The sequence below is a fragment of the Callospermophilus lateralis genome, unplaced genomic scaffold (genome assembly GCF_048772815.1).
Source record: "Callospermophilus lateralis isolate mCalLat2 unplaced genomic scaffold, mCalLat2.hap1 Scaffold_138, whole genome shotgun sequence".
NCBI classification, from domain to species: domain Eukaryota; kingdom Metazoa; phylum Chordata; class Mammalia; order Rodentia; family Sciuridae; genus Callospermophilus; species Callospermophilus lateralis.
The window spans coordinates 2,452,755-2,469,585 of record NW_027512535.1 but is presented as its reverse complement, the minus strand read 5'-3'; the positions used below and the strand labels follow the sequence as shown (position 1 = coordinate 2,469,585).

At 35.7% G+C, this 16,831-nt stretch overlaps 2 pseudogenes; one reads left to right on the top strand and one right to left on the bottom strand.

The window, feature by feature from the left end:
- LOC143388152 (F-BAR and double SH3 domains protein 2-like) overlaps positions 1-16,831 on the bottom strand; it is a 130,792-nt pseudogene that overhangs the window by 25,215 nt on the left and 88,746 nt on the right.
- Positions 12,427-12,907, top strand: LOC143640223 (transcription initiation factor TFIID subunit 13 pseudogene; annotated as a pseudogene).

Here is a 16,831-nt window from a genome sequence, read left to right as displayed (position 1 = left end):
GCTGGGGTTGTGGTCAGCTGTAGAGCGCTCGCCTAGCACATGCAAGGCCCTGGGTTTGATCCTCAACACCACATAAAAATAAATAAATATAATAAAGGTATAAAAATTTAAAAATACATAACTTATGAATAGGAAAAGGAAGTATGCCATAAAGCCTACTCCCCCCCACCCCCCCGTTAACAAGGCTACCCCTCAGAACATCCTAAAATCCAGTATTTTCAGCCTTATAATCCAACTCTTGGTCTTTTTCTTTTCCTCTATAATCCATCTTTTACAGGCTGTGCATGGTCTCATCATGTCACTTCCCTGCTAAAATCTTCTACAAAAACTCTGGAGTGCCTACTGAATATAGAATTAACTAAATTTTAACATGGAACAAGCCATCTTTCAAATTCAACTTATTTCCTCCACTACTTTCCACACACCCTGCGCTCCCACACTACTATGTGCTGTTCCTCTAATATATCATGTGCTCTCATGCCTCTGTTTATGAGGGTCCCTCTGTGCATAATATCTTTTTATTGCCTTTTGATGTCTGGTGAGTTCCTACCTTTCAAGAGTCAGTTCAAATATTATCCTTTCTCTGAAGATCTTCATGACCACCCCGCCTCCTTACTCCATACCCCTTTCTCTGCTCCCAAGGCAGGTTATACAGACCCACTCAAAATGTGGTAGCATACACATTACTTTATACTCATCTGTGCAACTGCTGACCTTTTAAATATAACTAGGCTCCTTAATGACTGGAGCACTGACATTCGGTGCTATTCTTCTGATAAGTGTTTGATAATTGTTTTGAATGAGTATCCTATATAAAGTAACTTCTATTTGCTCTTCTAAGAAAAGATTTTACTTTGAAGAGGTATACTACTTCAGTTGATATTAATCTTAAGATGCATTCAGTGCCACTGAGTTAAAAACTACTGTTTCCTTTCAATAACCACTTTTTAATAATAAATGATCTCTTTTTAATAATTCTAATATTTTCAGCACAAGCTTAAATAACTTCTTTTTTTAATATTTATTTTTAATTTTTTGGTGGACACAACATCTTTGTTTTATTTTTATGTGGTGCTGAGGATCGAACCCAGCGTCCCGTGCATGCCAGGTGAGAGCGCTACCGCTTGAGCCACATCCCCAGCCCCAATAACTTCCCTTTTGATTTGGCTGCCTTTGGTGATTGTTTGTTGATTAATAGTCTTCTTGCTTTTAAGTTATGATGCAGCTGTCAGAAATAGTGGGGACTGGAAAAAAGTTCCTCTTCTACAAATTCAAGAAAGGGAATGACTGCCTCATCTTTAGTCCTTATTACAAAAAAACTTACTAAACAAGTGACTATAAAACCAATTTTAAATCTGTCTGAAACAGTGACTGCTCTGCTACAACAGGCATGCCTCTGAAAGTCATCCTCCAGTGACAGCTCCATGCTTGTCTGATTGACAATCATCTCCAGCCTCATCCAGTATTCATGCCTTTACTTCTGCTTTGGGTAGTCTGCCATCTCCAAAAACCATGGCTGGGAGCAGGGGGTGAGGTGTGGAGCTCAGTGTAGAACACTTGCTTATAATCAAGTTCTGGGTTCCATCTCCAGCAGCGAAAATACTGCTCCCTCCAACCCAACCAAATAACTGACCAAACAAACAAACAAACCCCAAACAAAACCTCCACCCATGCTAGGAGTGAGTCAATCCCTAAAACATTCCCAGTCTGCCAATCCCTAAAATTCATGCTTTCCTAAATCCTACATATCAGCTCTTGCTTTGTTTAGAGAGAATGTTTTGTAAAGATCATTCTGTTCAATAAATGTAATTCATCACACATCAATAGACTTAAAGATAAGAATCATATGATCATTTCAATAGATGCAGAAAAAGCATTCAACAAAATACAGCACCCTTTCATGTTCAACACACTAGAAAAACTAGGTATAACAGGAACATATCTCAACATTCTAAAAGCTATCTATGCTAAGCCCCAGGCCAACATCATTCTAAATGAAGACAAATTGAAAACATTCCCTCTAAAAATAGGAACAAGACAGGGATGCCCTCTTTCACCACTTCTATTTAAAATAGTTCTTGAAACACTGGCTAGAGCAATTAGACAGAAGAAACAAATTAAAGGGATATGGATAGGAAAAGAAGAACTCAAATTAGCACTATTTGCCAACTATATGATGCTATACCGAGAAGACCCAAAAATTTCCACCAGAAAACATCTAGAACTAATGTTTGAATTCAGCAAAGTATGAGAATATAAAATCAACACTCATAAATCAAAGGCATTTCTGTATATCAGTGACAAATCCTCTGAAAGAAAAACTACCCCATTTACAATAGCCTGAAAAAAAAAAAAAAACCTTGGGAATCAACTAAAGAGGTGAAAGACCTCTATAATGAAAACTACAGAACACTAATGAAAGAAATTAAAGAAGACCTTAGAAGATGGAAAGATCTCCCTTGTTCTTGGATAGGCAGAATTAAAATTGTCAAAATGACCATACTACCAAAAGTACTATACAGATTTAATGCAATTCCAATCAAAATCCCAATGACATTCCTCATAGAAATAGAAAAAGCAGTCACGAAATTCATCTAGAAAAATAAGAGACCCAGAATAGCTAAAGCAATCCTTAGCCAAGAAGAGTGAAGCAGGTGACATCACTATACCAGACTTTAAACTATACTACAGAGCAATAGTAACAAAAACAGTATGATATTGTTACCAAAATAGACTGGTAGATCAATGGTACAGCATAGAGGACACAGAAACTAACCCATATAATTACAGTTATATTAGACAAAGGTGCCAAAAACATATATTGGAGAAAAGATAGCCTCTTTAACAAATGGTGCTGGAAAAACTGGAAATCCAGATGCAACAAAATGAAATTAAATCCCTATCTTTCACCATGCACAAAATTCAACTCAAAGTTGATCAAGGACCAGGAATTAAACCAGAGACCCTGCACCTAAAAGAAGAAAAAGTAGGCCCTAATCTCCATCATGTTGGATTAGGTCCTGTAAGTCTCGATAGTGCAAGAATTAAAAGAATCAACAAATGTTATTGATTCAAACTAAAAATCTTCTTTTCAGCAAAAGAAACATCAGTGAGGGGAATAGAGAGCCTAAAGAATGAGAGCAAATTTTTACCACATGCTCATCAGAGCACTAATCTCTAGGTTATATAAAGAACTCAAAAACCCTGACACCAAAAAAACCAAATAACCCAATCAGTAAATGGGCCAAGGAACTGAACAGATGATATACAATCAATGAACAAATATATGTAAAAATGTTCAACATCTCTAGCAATTAGAGAAATGAAAATCAAAACTAACTCTTAAGATTTTATCTCACTCTAGTCAGAATGGCATCTATTAAGAATATAAACAGGGCTGGGGATGTGGCTCAAGCAGTAGTGCGCTCGCCTGGCATGCATGCGGCCCGGGTTCGATCCTCAGCACCAAAAACAAAGATGTTGTGTCCGCCGAAAACTAAAAAATAAACATTAAAAATCTCTTTCTCTCTCTCTCTTCAATAAGTGTTGGAGAGGATGTGGGGAAAAAGGCACACCCATACATTGCTGGTGGGACTGCAAATTGGTGCAGCCATCTGGAAAGCAGTATGGAGATTCCTTAGAAAACTGAGAATGGAATCACCATTTGACCCAGCTATCCTACTCCTCAGTCTATACCCAAAGGACTTACAAACAGCATACTACAGGAACACAGCCACATCAATGTTTATAGCAGCACAATTCATAATACCTAACTGTGGAACCAACCTAGATGTCCTTTAGTAGATGATTGGATATTTAAACTGTATATGTGTGTGTGTGTGTGTGTGTGTGTGTGTGTGTGTGTATACATACATATACATACACACACCACACATACACACACAATGGAATATTACTCAGCATTAAAAGAGAATAAAATCATGGTATTTGCAGGTAAATTGATGGAGTTGGAAAATATAATGCTAAGTAAAGTAAGCCAATCCCAAAAAACCAAATGCCAAATGTTTTCTCATATAAGAATGCTGATTCATAATGGGGATGAGGAGGGGAACATGGGAGGAATAGACAAACTCTAGATAAGGCAAAGGGAAGGTATGGGAAGGGAGGGGGCATGGGGATAAGAAAGGAAATGGAATGAAATGGACATCATTACTCTAACTACATATATGAAGACATGAATGGCATGACTCTACATTGTGTACAACCAGAGATATGAAAAATTGTGCTATATATATGTAATATGAATTGAAATGCATTCTGCTGTCATATATAACAAATTAGAATAAATTAAAAAACAAAAAAGATCATTCTGTTATTTAGCAAGTAATAAATTCAGCTTAATTGTTTCACATATTAGAATGGTGGTCTCTTTCTTTTAACTTTGAAATTTCCAATGAGAGAATTCTTTTTTTTTAAATTTTATGTATGTATGTATGTATGTATATATGTATGTGGTAGTGAGGAACAAACCCAGTAACTCATACATGCTAAGCAAGTGCTCTACCACTGAGCCACAATCCCAGCACCCCCAATGAGAGAATTCTGATGACCCTCTCTTGGTGGCTTTCTGTTTGACTCTCACAGATTCCACTCATAATACAATTTTAGTCGACCTCTTCTTGGGAAGTTGGTGTCAAAAACAACCTGATCTCTGATTTGTTCAAGTGGGGTTTTATGGCTGAATTAATGTTGTTATCTTAAGAGATTTTAAAGCATATAATTTTTTTTAAATGGAGGCAAAATTCACCATCCTAACCATTTTAAAGTTCAAAATTGAATGGTTTGGGGTATCATATAGATTGTTATGTAAAGTAATTAGAGTTTTGGCTTAAAGGGACATCATTTGGTAAATATTCTTGAAAAATTAGCTTTTTTGATCGCTCATGAAAAAATAAATTTAATATGTAATTAAAAGACAGAAAAAAAAGAATCTTTATCTTTCTTTTGTCTTCCCTCCCTCCCTTTTTTGGTAATAGTTTTATGGACATATAATTCATATACCATAAATTCACTCATTTAAAGACTACAATTCAATGGTTTATAGTACATTCACAGTGCACGCAATCATTTCTGTCAATTTTAGAACATTTAATCATCCCTGAAACAGCTCAGTATGATTGAGCTATTGCTCATTCCCTGCTGCCCTGAGCAGCCACTAGTCTGCTTTCTGTCTGTAGATTTGCCTCTTCTGGATATTTAATATAAATTAAATCATAAAATATGTGGATTTTTTGTGATTAGCTTCTTTCACTTAGCATGTTTTTTAAAAAATTTTTTTTTAGTTATACATGGACACAGTTTCTTTATTTTGTTTATTTTTATGTGGTGCTGAGGATCAAACCCAGGGTCTCACATGTGTGAGGCGAGTGCTCTACCGCTGAGCCACAACCCAGCCCCTCACTTAGCATGTTTTTAAGATTAATCTCTGTTGTAACATGTATCAGTACTTCCATCTTTTTAATGGCCAAATAATATTCTGTATTTGTCAACTAATGGACACTTGGGTTGTTTCTATTTTTTGACTATTATAATGTAGTTATAACATTCATATACAACTTTTTCTGTGTGCATGTTTTCATTTCTCTAGGGTGTATAGATAGGAGTACATTGTTGGGTCATAAAGCAACAACTCACTTGCAGAATCACTGTTGATCCCACCAGCAGCATATGGTTTCACCATATCATGGCAAACAACTATTAAAGTCTGCCTTTTTGATTCCAGTCATTCTAGTAGGTGTAAAACTCATGGCTTTGTTTGCATTTCCTTGATGACTAATGGTGTTAAGCATCTTTTCAAGTGCTTATTAGCCATCTGTACATCATTGGAGAATTATCTATTCAGAGTCTTTGCCCATTTTAAAATTGGGCTGATTGTCTTGTTATTTTTGTCTTTTTAAGATGAGTTTTCATGTATTCTCGAAACAAGTCCCTTATCAAGTACATGATTTGCAACATTTTTTCCCATTCTGAGATGTTGTTCACCTTTTTGACTGCATCCTTTATTTTTATTTTTCTGGATTGAACCCAGGAGTACTTAACCACTGAGCCACATCCATAGCTCTCTGTTTTTTTTTTAGACAGGGTCTCACTAAGTTGCTGAGGGCCTCCATGAGATGCTGGGATTACAGGCGTGTTGCTACTACACTTGGCTTGATCGCATCCTTTAAAGTATGAAAGTTTTTAATTCTGATGAAGTTCAATTTATGTAGTTTTCCCCCCACATTTTTTGCTTGGGCTTTTGGTGTCAAATATAAGAAACTAATCCAAGGTCATAAAGACTTACTTCATGGTTTCTTTTCAGAGTTTCATAATTTTACCTGTTACATTTAGATTACTTTGGAATTAATTTTTGATCTGATGTTAATTTTTAAAATAATTAATTGGTAGGCCATGAGACTAAGGTGGCTCCAGTATCCTGGATTCCTATGTAAATAAATAGGAACCCAACTCAGTGTAAAGGGTAAAATGAAAAAAGCTTCATCAGTCAAAAACTGCCAACTACCTTCTAACAGGAAAGGATCTAAATAAGGCTACTGCTCCACATTAACCAATCAAATATTTTCTTTTTTTTGCTTTCTGGTTCATCCTACAAATCCTCCAAGCACATGCTTAAACCCAGTGGCTCGGGAGGCAAGACAGGAGGATCACTGTTCAAAGCTAACCTCAACATCGAGGCTCTAAGTAACTCAGTGAGACCCTTTCTCTAAATAAAAATACAAAAAAGGGCTAGGGATATGGCTCAGTGGTTGAGTGTCCCTGAGTTAAACCCTCAGTATCCCATCCCCCAAATCATCAGTGTACCTATATGAGAGAAGATCATAAGACATCATTTCAGGAGGGGTCCTATCACATGCCAGTAAGAATGAATGATGCATAGAGAGGCCAAGAAGAATCTGGACAGGCCTTGCTTGGTTTCCCCACTCAGTCTATTAGCACTAGAACATACTCCTTTGTCCAATAAATTTCTACGTGGTTGTCCATACTTCAATCATGTCTATGCAATGAAGTCTCCATAAAATGAGAAGGTTTGGAGAGCTTATGGACAGTTGCATGCATGGAGGCTTGCAGGAAGGTGAACAAAAGCTCATTTTCATGTTAGGATGGTGGTATACAACTCCATGGGAATGGAAGTTTCTGGACTCAGGATTCTTCTAGATCTTGCCCTATATATGTCTTCATCTAGCTGTTTATTCATATCCTTTAAAATACCCATTATAATTGGTAAATGTGTTTCTCTGAGTTCTGTGAATGGCTCTAGCCAGTTAATTTGGCCTAAAAGCAAGGGGATTGTGGGAATCCCAATTTTTAGGCAGTTGGCAGAAGTTCTGGAAACCTGGGCTTGTGACTTGTATCTAAAGTGGGGGCAATCTGGGGCCAATCTGTGGGATCTGATGCCATTTCCAGGTTGATAATGTCAGAGCCGAACTAAATCACTGCCAGGTGTCTATTGAAGAACTGAATGCTTGCTGGCTGGTGGGAAAAAAAAAAATTCTTGTTTATTTTGGGATCATGAAAGTGATCTGTGTTGTGAGCATAGAGCAGGGGGAATTAGTTTTGTTTGTTTCCTCAAAATCCTCAAGAGATTCCAATAGTTTATTTATTTATATATTTGATACCAGGGATTGAGAGTAGGGGCACTCAACCACTGAGCCACATCCCTAGTCCTATTTTGCATTTTATTTAAAGACAGGGTCTCACTGAGTTGATTAGCACCTTGCTTTTGCTCAGTCTCCCCAGCCATTGGGATAACAGGCGTGTGCCACCACACCCAGCTCCAATTGCTTATATTTTAACAATTGCTTATAAACAGAATTTTCCAGTGTTTTCAAATCAATTTTGATGATATGCAAACTGATTAAAAGCTTTGGAATATACCTTTCTGTAAATTTCATAAAAATTTACTTAACCAAAAATTCTGAGGTGGGTACACTAAACTCCATTTAACAGATGAGAAAAATGATTTAACTGCGATCATACTGATTTTGGTAAATTTTTTTTACCAATGGTTCCTAATGAATCATGCCTTCTTGTCCAAGTTGTCCCCTCCCATACTGATTCTGGGCTTGTCCTTGTGATTTGGTTTGGCCAAATCCATTTGCTAGAAGCCGAAGCTCACTGATAAGGGCCATTCAACTTTGTTAGGGAGGCCAATTTTACCTATGTGAGGATGAAAGAAGACACAGGAAAGACCCAGCCCTCCAGGCAACTCTATGGCTGAATGTAGTGCTTAAGTAATATCAGGAAAAACCAGAAAAAGAAATGCAGTTAACATCCAGCATAGTAAAAATCAATAAAACACTGCTGCGTTTGCTATAAAGTTAGGGATAGTTTTTAAAGGCAACAACAAATTATTGTTTGAATAATTTAATTTTTGTATGTTTGGGCATTTTCCAGGTATCATTCTGTTACTGATTTTTAATTTAGTTCTGATGGGTCACAGAACTTTCTTTGAATCTTTTTTTTTTTTTTTTTTTTTTTTTTTTTGTAGTTGTAGAAGGACAGAATGCCCAGAGTCAGTGTGGGAGGGGACTGCTTAGATAAGGCGACAAGTTTTATTAGGAACCATTGGTAAAACAATTTACCAAAATCATACCAAAATCATACCAAAATCAGTATGATCTCAGTTAAATCATATTTCTCATCTGTGAGATGGAGTTAAATGTGTCCACCCCCAGAATTGATCTATGAATTAAATAAAAAATATTTATGGTTATTTTTATGTGGTGCTAAGGATTGAACCCAGTGCCTCACACACAGCCCTGTATGTGAATCTTTATAAACTTAGTGAGACTGATTAACAATCCAGTATATAATGCAGCTGAATGGTACATGTGTATTTTAAAAGACATACATTCTACTCTTGTGCAGCAGAATAGTCTGTGAATGCCAATTAGGTAAAGTCGTATAGTAGCATCTCTGTCAAATGATTTTTGTTTTAATGTTTTTATCCCAGATTAATAACTGTTATACAAAACAGTGAGCCTTTTATAAGCTAATCCCTCTACTATAGTTTAAATCTAAAATGCTCCCTAAAGGCCCATGTGTTATAGGTTTAGTTCCCAGCCTGGTATGATTGGGAGGTGGTGGAAACTTGTAGGACCCAGTGGGAGGTCTTCCAGTCACAGGAGGTATGACTTTGAAGGGGATAATGGGACCCTACCCTTTTTTCTTGCTGTCTTGTTTGTGGCTTGGTTATGAGGTAAGCAGCTTTGCTCCATCATGTGTTCCCCATCATGAAGTGTTTCCTCACCACAGGCCCAAAGGCAGTGGGATGGGACAAATGAACTAAAACCTCAAAACTAGGAGCAGAAATAAAGCTTTTCTCTTTAACTTTATCTGGGCCCCCACCCCACCCCACCAGTGCTGGGAATCAAACCCTGGGCCTCAAAAATGCTAAGTGAGTGATCTGTCATTGAATTACAATGCCAGCCCCCAAACTTTTCTCTTTATAAGGAGATTATCTCTGGTATTTGTTACAGTAACAGAAAACTGTCTAATATACTCCCATTACAAAAAGCAAAAACTGGGGGCTGTGGCTGTGGCTTAATGGTAGAGCACTCACCTAGCATAGGGGTGAGGCACTGGGTTAGATCCTCAGCACCACATATAAATAAGTAAAGCAAAGGTATTGTGTCCAACTACAACTAAAAATAAATATTAAAAGATAAATAAATAAAGGTATTGTGTCCATTTACAACTAAAAAATACTTTTAAAAAGGCAGGAACTGCTATTGAGATATATTCTACATTCAAAAAGAGTTGCAAAGAAATCTAAAAATTTTGTAGTTCTGATACTGCTTAATATGTATAAAAGGATAAAGAAGTTCCATAAAAAGAAAGAAAGGGGCTGGGGCTGTAGCTCAGTGGAAGACACCTGCTTCACATGTGTGAAGCACCACACAAAAATAAATAAAGATATTTTTAAAAAAGGAGAGGAAAAAAGTACTGAGATTTTCAATGTAAAAGTGGGAAAAAATCAAAGAAATTTAATAAAATCCCTCTAACTTTAAATTTAATTGGATATACCAAAATTAACTCATGATCATAAAACAATAATAAATGCATAGCACTAAATCTAAGAAAGAGGGGCTGGGATTGTGGCTCAGCGGTAGAGCGCTTGCTTAGCATGGGCAGGACCCGGGTTCAATCCTCAGCACCACATAAAAATAAAGGCATTGTGTTGTGTACATCTACATCTAAAAAATAAATATTAAAAAAAATAAATCTAAGAAAGAATAAAAAATAAATGACGCTCACAGTAATAAGCCCAGACCTTCATAGCTCAGACATTAGTGCCTAAATTTCATTCTCTATTAAAAGAAATCTGAGGGCTGGGATTATGGCTTAATAGTGGAGTGCTTGCCTAGCACATTCGAGGTGCTGGGTTTGATCCTCAGCACCACACAGAAATGAATGAATGAGATGGAGGTGTTGTGTCCAATAACAACTAAAGAAAAGAAAATGAAAAATAAAAGAAAGAAAGAAAGAAAGAAAGGAAACAAACAAACAAACAAATAAATAAATCTGATCTCCTTGGAGCTAATTCTAAGTCTGGGCAGGGAAAATATAAGGTGAGCCTATGAAAGCTTGTTGTGCTTAAAAGAAAGTATTCAAACTATTGGGGGTAACATCAAAGGGATACAGAAGACACTCTGAATGGACTCCAACTTTAGATAATATGGGGCCAAATTTAGATAATATGGGATTTAGAAAATGACAACTGAATTAATCTAACAAAAAATGAACAAAAATTCATAAGCTGAAAATACATAGGGTAAGACTCCTCAATATTATTGAGGGGTCAATTTTCATCAAATTGATTTATACATTCAGTATAATTCCAATCAAAATACCAGCCATCTTTTTTTTTTTTTTTTTTGTAGAAACTGATAAGCTGATGAAAATGAGAATAGTCCAAACAATTTGAGGACTTACAGTAACTGATCCCAGGACTTATTATTCTAAAGTCATTAAGACTGGACACTGGCATAAGGATAGACATATAGATCAATGGAACTGAACACAATCAAAGGAAGATTCACACATACATAGTCAGTTGTATTCAGTAGAGTTGCAAAGGTAATGAGGAAAACTGCTGGGAAAACTGTATCTCTATGTTGAAAAGAAAAACCATGACTGTTAACTCAAACTGGACCTCAACAACTGAAATAATTCTTAGGATCATAGCCCAAACAGAACACTAAAATTACAACACTTTTTAGAAAACATAAGAGAATATATCACAACTTTAGTGTGGGCCAAAAATGTCTTAAGATTTAACCATAAGATAATATTGATAAATCAGATCTCACCAAAATTAAAAATTTACAATATAGAAAATGAAAAGCAAGCCAATATCTGACGAAAACATTCACAATACATATATTTGAAAAATGATTAATACATAGAATTAAGACTGACCCAAATTTTAAAAATGGGTAAAATACTAAAAAGGATATATGTTTGGCCAAAAAATTATAAGACTCAGCATTTTAGCAATCAAATGCAAATCAGAACCACAATGAAATGTATCGTATATCCACTCAAATGGCCAAATATATAAAAACCAATGATACTAAATGCTGGTGAAGGAACTGGAACTCCCATATCCTTTTTTTTTTTTTAACATTTATTCATTTATTTTTTAGGTGTAGATGGATGGACACAACACAATGCCTTTATTTTTATGTGGTGCTGAGGACTGAACCCAGGTCCCGCCCATGCTAGGCGAGCGCTCTACCTCTGAGCTACAATCCCAGCCCCTGGAACTCCCATATCTTGGGAGTATAATATGGTACAGTCACTTTGGAATACACGTTGGCAGTTTCTTATAAACACACATTTACAATATGATTTAGCAATTCCACTTTTAGAGAAATCAAAACATGTCCAATCTTGTATATTACTTGTATATTCTTATAAATAAAGAGTAAAAATCTTGAAATAACCCAAATATATATGAACAGGTAAATGGGTAAACAAATATATGTATCGAAAGGGAGAGACTGGATACAAGAGTACATACTCTCTTTCATTTAAAGAAAATACAGAATAAGTAAAGTTAATCCATAAGATAGAAAACACTTCCGTTGTTACCTGGTCACAAGAGAACTTTCTGAGATGACAGAAATATTTTATATTTTGATTGTGGTGGTGATTTAGGCTATATATTTGTCAAAGTTCATTGAATTATACATTTAATACGGTTATATTTTACTGTATATATAGTATATTTTGATAAAGTTGATTTTAAAAAACCTATCAGGTCAGAACAATACTCAAGATAGAAAATACCTATTCACCCCACCAGAAATAATGAATACTTCGACAAACACAATGGGGTAAAAAAGAACCTTTACAGGAGAAAGACCCAGTAGCACTACCTTAATTAAGTGACCACTCATGATGGCAGATGAGGAAGAAGACCCGACCTTTGAGGAGGAAAATGAAGAAATTGGAGGAGGTGCAGAAGGTGGACAGGGTAAAAGAAAGAGACTTTTTTCTAAAGAATTACGATGTATGATGTATGGGTTTGGGGATGACCAGAATCCTTACACTGAGTCAGTGGATATTCTTGAAGATCTTGTCATTGAGTTCATCACTGAAATGACTCACAAGGCAATGTCAATTGGAAGACAAGGTCGAGTACAAGTTGAAGATATGGTCTTCTTGATTCGAAAGGACCCAAGGAAGTTTGCTAGGGTTAAAGACTTGCTTACCATGAATGAAGAATTGAAACGAGCTAGAAAAGCATTTGATGAAGCAAACTACGGATATTGATAATTTTTGTACTTCATGAAATTTCATTATATTCTGTGGAAATCATATATAATAATTGTGTATTTTGTTCAGTAATGTCCTAATATCTAGGCATGTAAATGAAAGATGGAGAAACAAAGTTTTCAGCCTTTATTTTCATGTCTTTGATCTTAGAGTGGTCCTTGAGCCTTTAATTACCTGCCTTTACATGACTATACTTGAATTACTTACTGAGTTTAATGACTACACGTAAGTTAAAGTACCTTACAAATTATGCAGTTCCTTCTGACTTTTGACTATCTAAAGGATGAAGTAGTATTTATGTGTTAGGTATATTTGTGCCATTATAAGCTATACTATAGCTGTTTAATATGTGAAATCTAAGTGTCATTTTGACTATGACAGCTGAGACATATGCCTTACATATTCTGAAGTTTTTAGACAACAGTGGTCTGAGATGTTATTAAACATAGTGAACTGGTTTTCTTTTAAGGAGATGATATTTGAAACTACAAGTTTTTGTAAGAATGTTTTTGTGTTTTAAATGATAATTTGTTTTAATATTTTCTAAAGAGTGATTTTTTAATTTTTATTTTTTTAGAAACTTAAAAGTTTCATGTTGATGCTTCTATGTTGAAAGACTTTTTTGATTTAAAACCTTTTGGACCTAGGTTACTTTTTAAGTTTTATCATTTTCCCAATCATCTACTTTCAGGAGCAGGAATGGCAATATTTAATGAGCTAATGGTAGGATAAGCATTTGGGGTAGTGTTTTTTTAACATATTTGTAAGTACTTGTGGAAATGTGTAGTTGACTAAAACTGTAACTACAAAAACCACTTTTGTAGTTCACAGTATACAGGTTTTGTGTGAATTTAGCTTACTGCATTAAATTATTGCCCTTAGCTTAAAAAAAATGACCACTCATATCATTAACTGCAGACAACTTTATTCTATATGATTCCTGATGTTATGGAAAACATGGCATCACCACTGAAGCATTCCAGCCTAAAATCTAACCTGCCTCTAACTAGGCTGGTAGACCTAACTTGCACCTTATAGAACAGAAATAATGTGTCAGTCTAATAAACGTATAAAGCCAATATTGCAAAACATAATATAGATGTTAAATATAGATGTCAGTAAGTCCATGTTTATTCTTCGCTTTTCTGTATGCTTGAAAATTTTTGCAACAAATAATTTAAAAAATGATTAGTTGCCTGGTGTGGTGGCACACGCCTATAATTATCCCCAGCATCTTGGGAGGCTGATCTCTAAATAAAATACAAAATAGGGCTGGGGATGTGGCCTATTTTAGTAGGTATTAGTAGTCGAATGCCCCGAGTTCAATTCCCCATACCAAAAAAAAAAAAAAAAAAGTGATTAGTCAAGAGGTCTGCTAACATTAAGAGTACAGTAAAACTGCACAATAACAGGCTCTAACATAATGTAAGTTTGGACACAATATGATTGAAAATTGTTTTTATGGTAGGTTCAAACTTGTCATTTCATTATCCTTGTAATAATGAGGCCTTACCTTTTTACATAACTGGATTTTTTTATAACATTACAACAAGGGTCTTAATTATTTTTGAGTCACTGAGGGACAAGAGTAGCACAGTAATTTTAAATTACTCATGTATGATAGCACTTTATGAGGTGACAATTTAAGATAAAACAGGGCTCGGCATAGTGACACACACCTGTAATCCCAGCAACCCAGGAGACTGAGGGAAGAGGATTGTGAGTTTGAGGCCAATTTCAGCAACTTAGCAAGACCCTATCTCAACATAAATATAAAAAGGCTGGGAGCATGGCTCAGTGGTAGTGTACCCCTGGGTTCAATCACTCTACCCCTAGTACCAGGTGTGGGGGAAACTTGTATCTATAAAAGTGTGCTTATATAAAGAATAATTTGATATTTTTCTTTTGTTAATTCACTGATGCTATATAACGGAACTCTGGATTTTTTTGTTTGTTTGTTTTTGGTACTGGGGATTGAACTCAAAGGCACTTAACCATTGAGCCACATCCCCAGCCCTATTTTGTATTTTTATCTAGAGACAGGATCTTACTGAGTTGCTTAGTGCCTAGCTTTTGCTGAGGTTGGCTTTGAACTCATGATCCTCCTGCCTTCACGTCCAAAGTTGTTGGGATTACAGGTGTGCATCACTGTGCCTGGCTGGACTTTGGTTTTCAAATACACATTTAATTCAGATCATAGAATCTAGTGAACATCTTGGACAAAGGATAATGTAGTCTATAGTTCCTCTTACAGATCTTACACCAAAGGAGGTTACTAAAAATGTCCTATATTTGATTTCTCACATTATTTTTTCCTTATTGTGTTAATCATTTCATTGTTCAAAAAAACAGAACTCGACCAACCCAGAAAAAAGGTATAATGTAAACTAAAAAACATTCTGAAACAACATAAGTCATGAACAGACTAGACTACTACTTAAAACTTTTGACTTCTTTACAAGCTACTTTAAAGAACACACACACACCTTTTTTAAAAATATTTTTTTTAGTTGCAGATGGACACAATACCTTTATTTTTATTTAAATTTATCCATCTATCTATTTATTTCTTCTTTATTTTTTAAAATATTTTTAGTTGTAGATGGACAGAATAGCTTTATTTATTTATTTGTGTGGTGGTGAGAATCAAACCCAGTGCCTCACATGTGCTAGGGAAGTGCTCTACCATTGAGCCACAACCCCAGCCCTCATCTTCTTTTTATTTATTTATTTATTTTTTGTGGGGGTACTAGGGATTGAACTCAGGAGCACTCAACCACTGAGCCACATCCCCAGTCCTATTTTGTATTTTATTTAGACACAGGGTCTCACTAAGTTTCTTAGCGCCTCACCATTGCTGAGGTTGGCTTTGAACTCGCGATCCTCCGTCTCAGCCTCCTGAGTGGCTGGGATTACAGGTATGTGCCACTGCGCCTGGCTCACCTTCTTTTTTATTGTAGTAAAGTGTATGTAACATAAATTTTCCATGCTAACTAACCATTTGAAGTGTATTGTTCAGTGGCATTAAGTACATTCATACTGATGTGCAGCCATTACCACTATCTTCCAGCTCTCTTTCATTTTGCAAAACGGAAACCCTATACATTAAACAATAATTTTTCGGGAGTCTGAGGTAGGAGGACTGTGAGTTCAAAGCCAGCCTCAGCAACATAGAGAGGCCCTAAAGCAACTCAGTAAGATGCTGTCTCTAATATATATATATATATATATATATATATATATATAATGAGAGCTTGGGATATGGCTCAGTGGCTGAGCACTCCTGGGTTCAATCCCCAGTACTAAAACAAAAAACAACAATTTGCCATTCTCCCTCTCCCAGCCCTTGGTAACCTCCATTCTACTTTTTGTCTATGAATCTGATTACTTTAGGTGCCTCATCCAGGTGAAATCACACAGTATTTGTCTTTCTGCAACCCTGATCTCTTCTGGTTCTTATTTGCATGGAATATCTTCTTCCACCCATTTATTTCAATCTGTCTGTGTCTTTGGATCTAAAGTTGAGTCTCCTATAGAAAGCAAATTTCTGCCAATTTCTAAGTTTTGACTGGACAATTTAATACATTTACAATTAAAGTAATTACTGATAAGGAAGGACTTCTGTCTTCCTGTTTGTTTTATATATGCTTTATAGCTTTTTAGTCCCTACTTCCTCCTGTATTATTGTATTTTGTGTTTAGTTGATTTTTCAGTGTCATGTTTTAGTTCCCTTCTCATTTCTTTTTGTATATTGTATAGCCATTTTCATTGTAGTAACATGGGAATTACATTTAACATCATTATGTTGTAACACTCTAAGCTATTACTTTTTAAATAGTTATGTAAAAAATAACATAAATGATGAATGTGTGTGTATATGACAAAAGGCATTTCAAAAAATTTGAATTCCTAAATACCATACTAAGAACATTATTATTAGCTGGGCATAGTGGTGCATGCCTATAATACCAGTGGCTTGGGAGGCCGAGGCGGGAAGATCGAAGCAAGTTTAAGGTCAGACTCACCA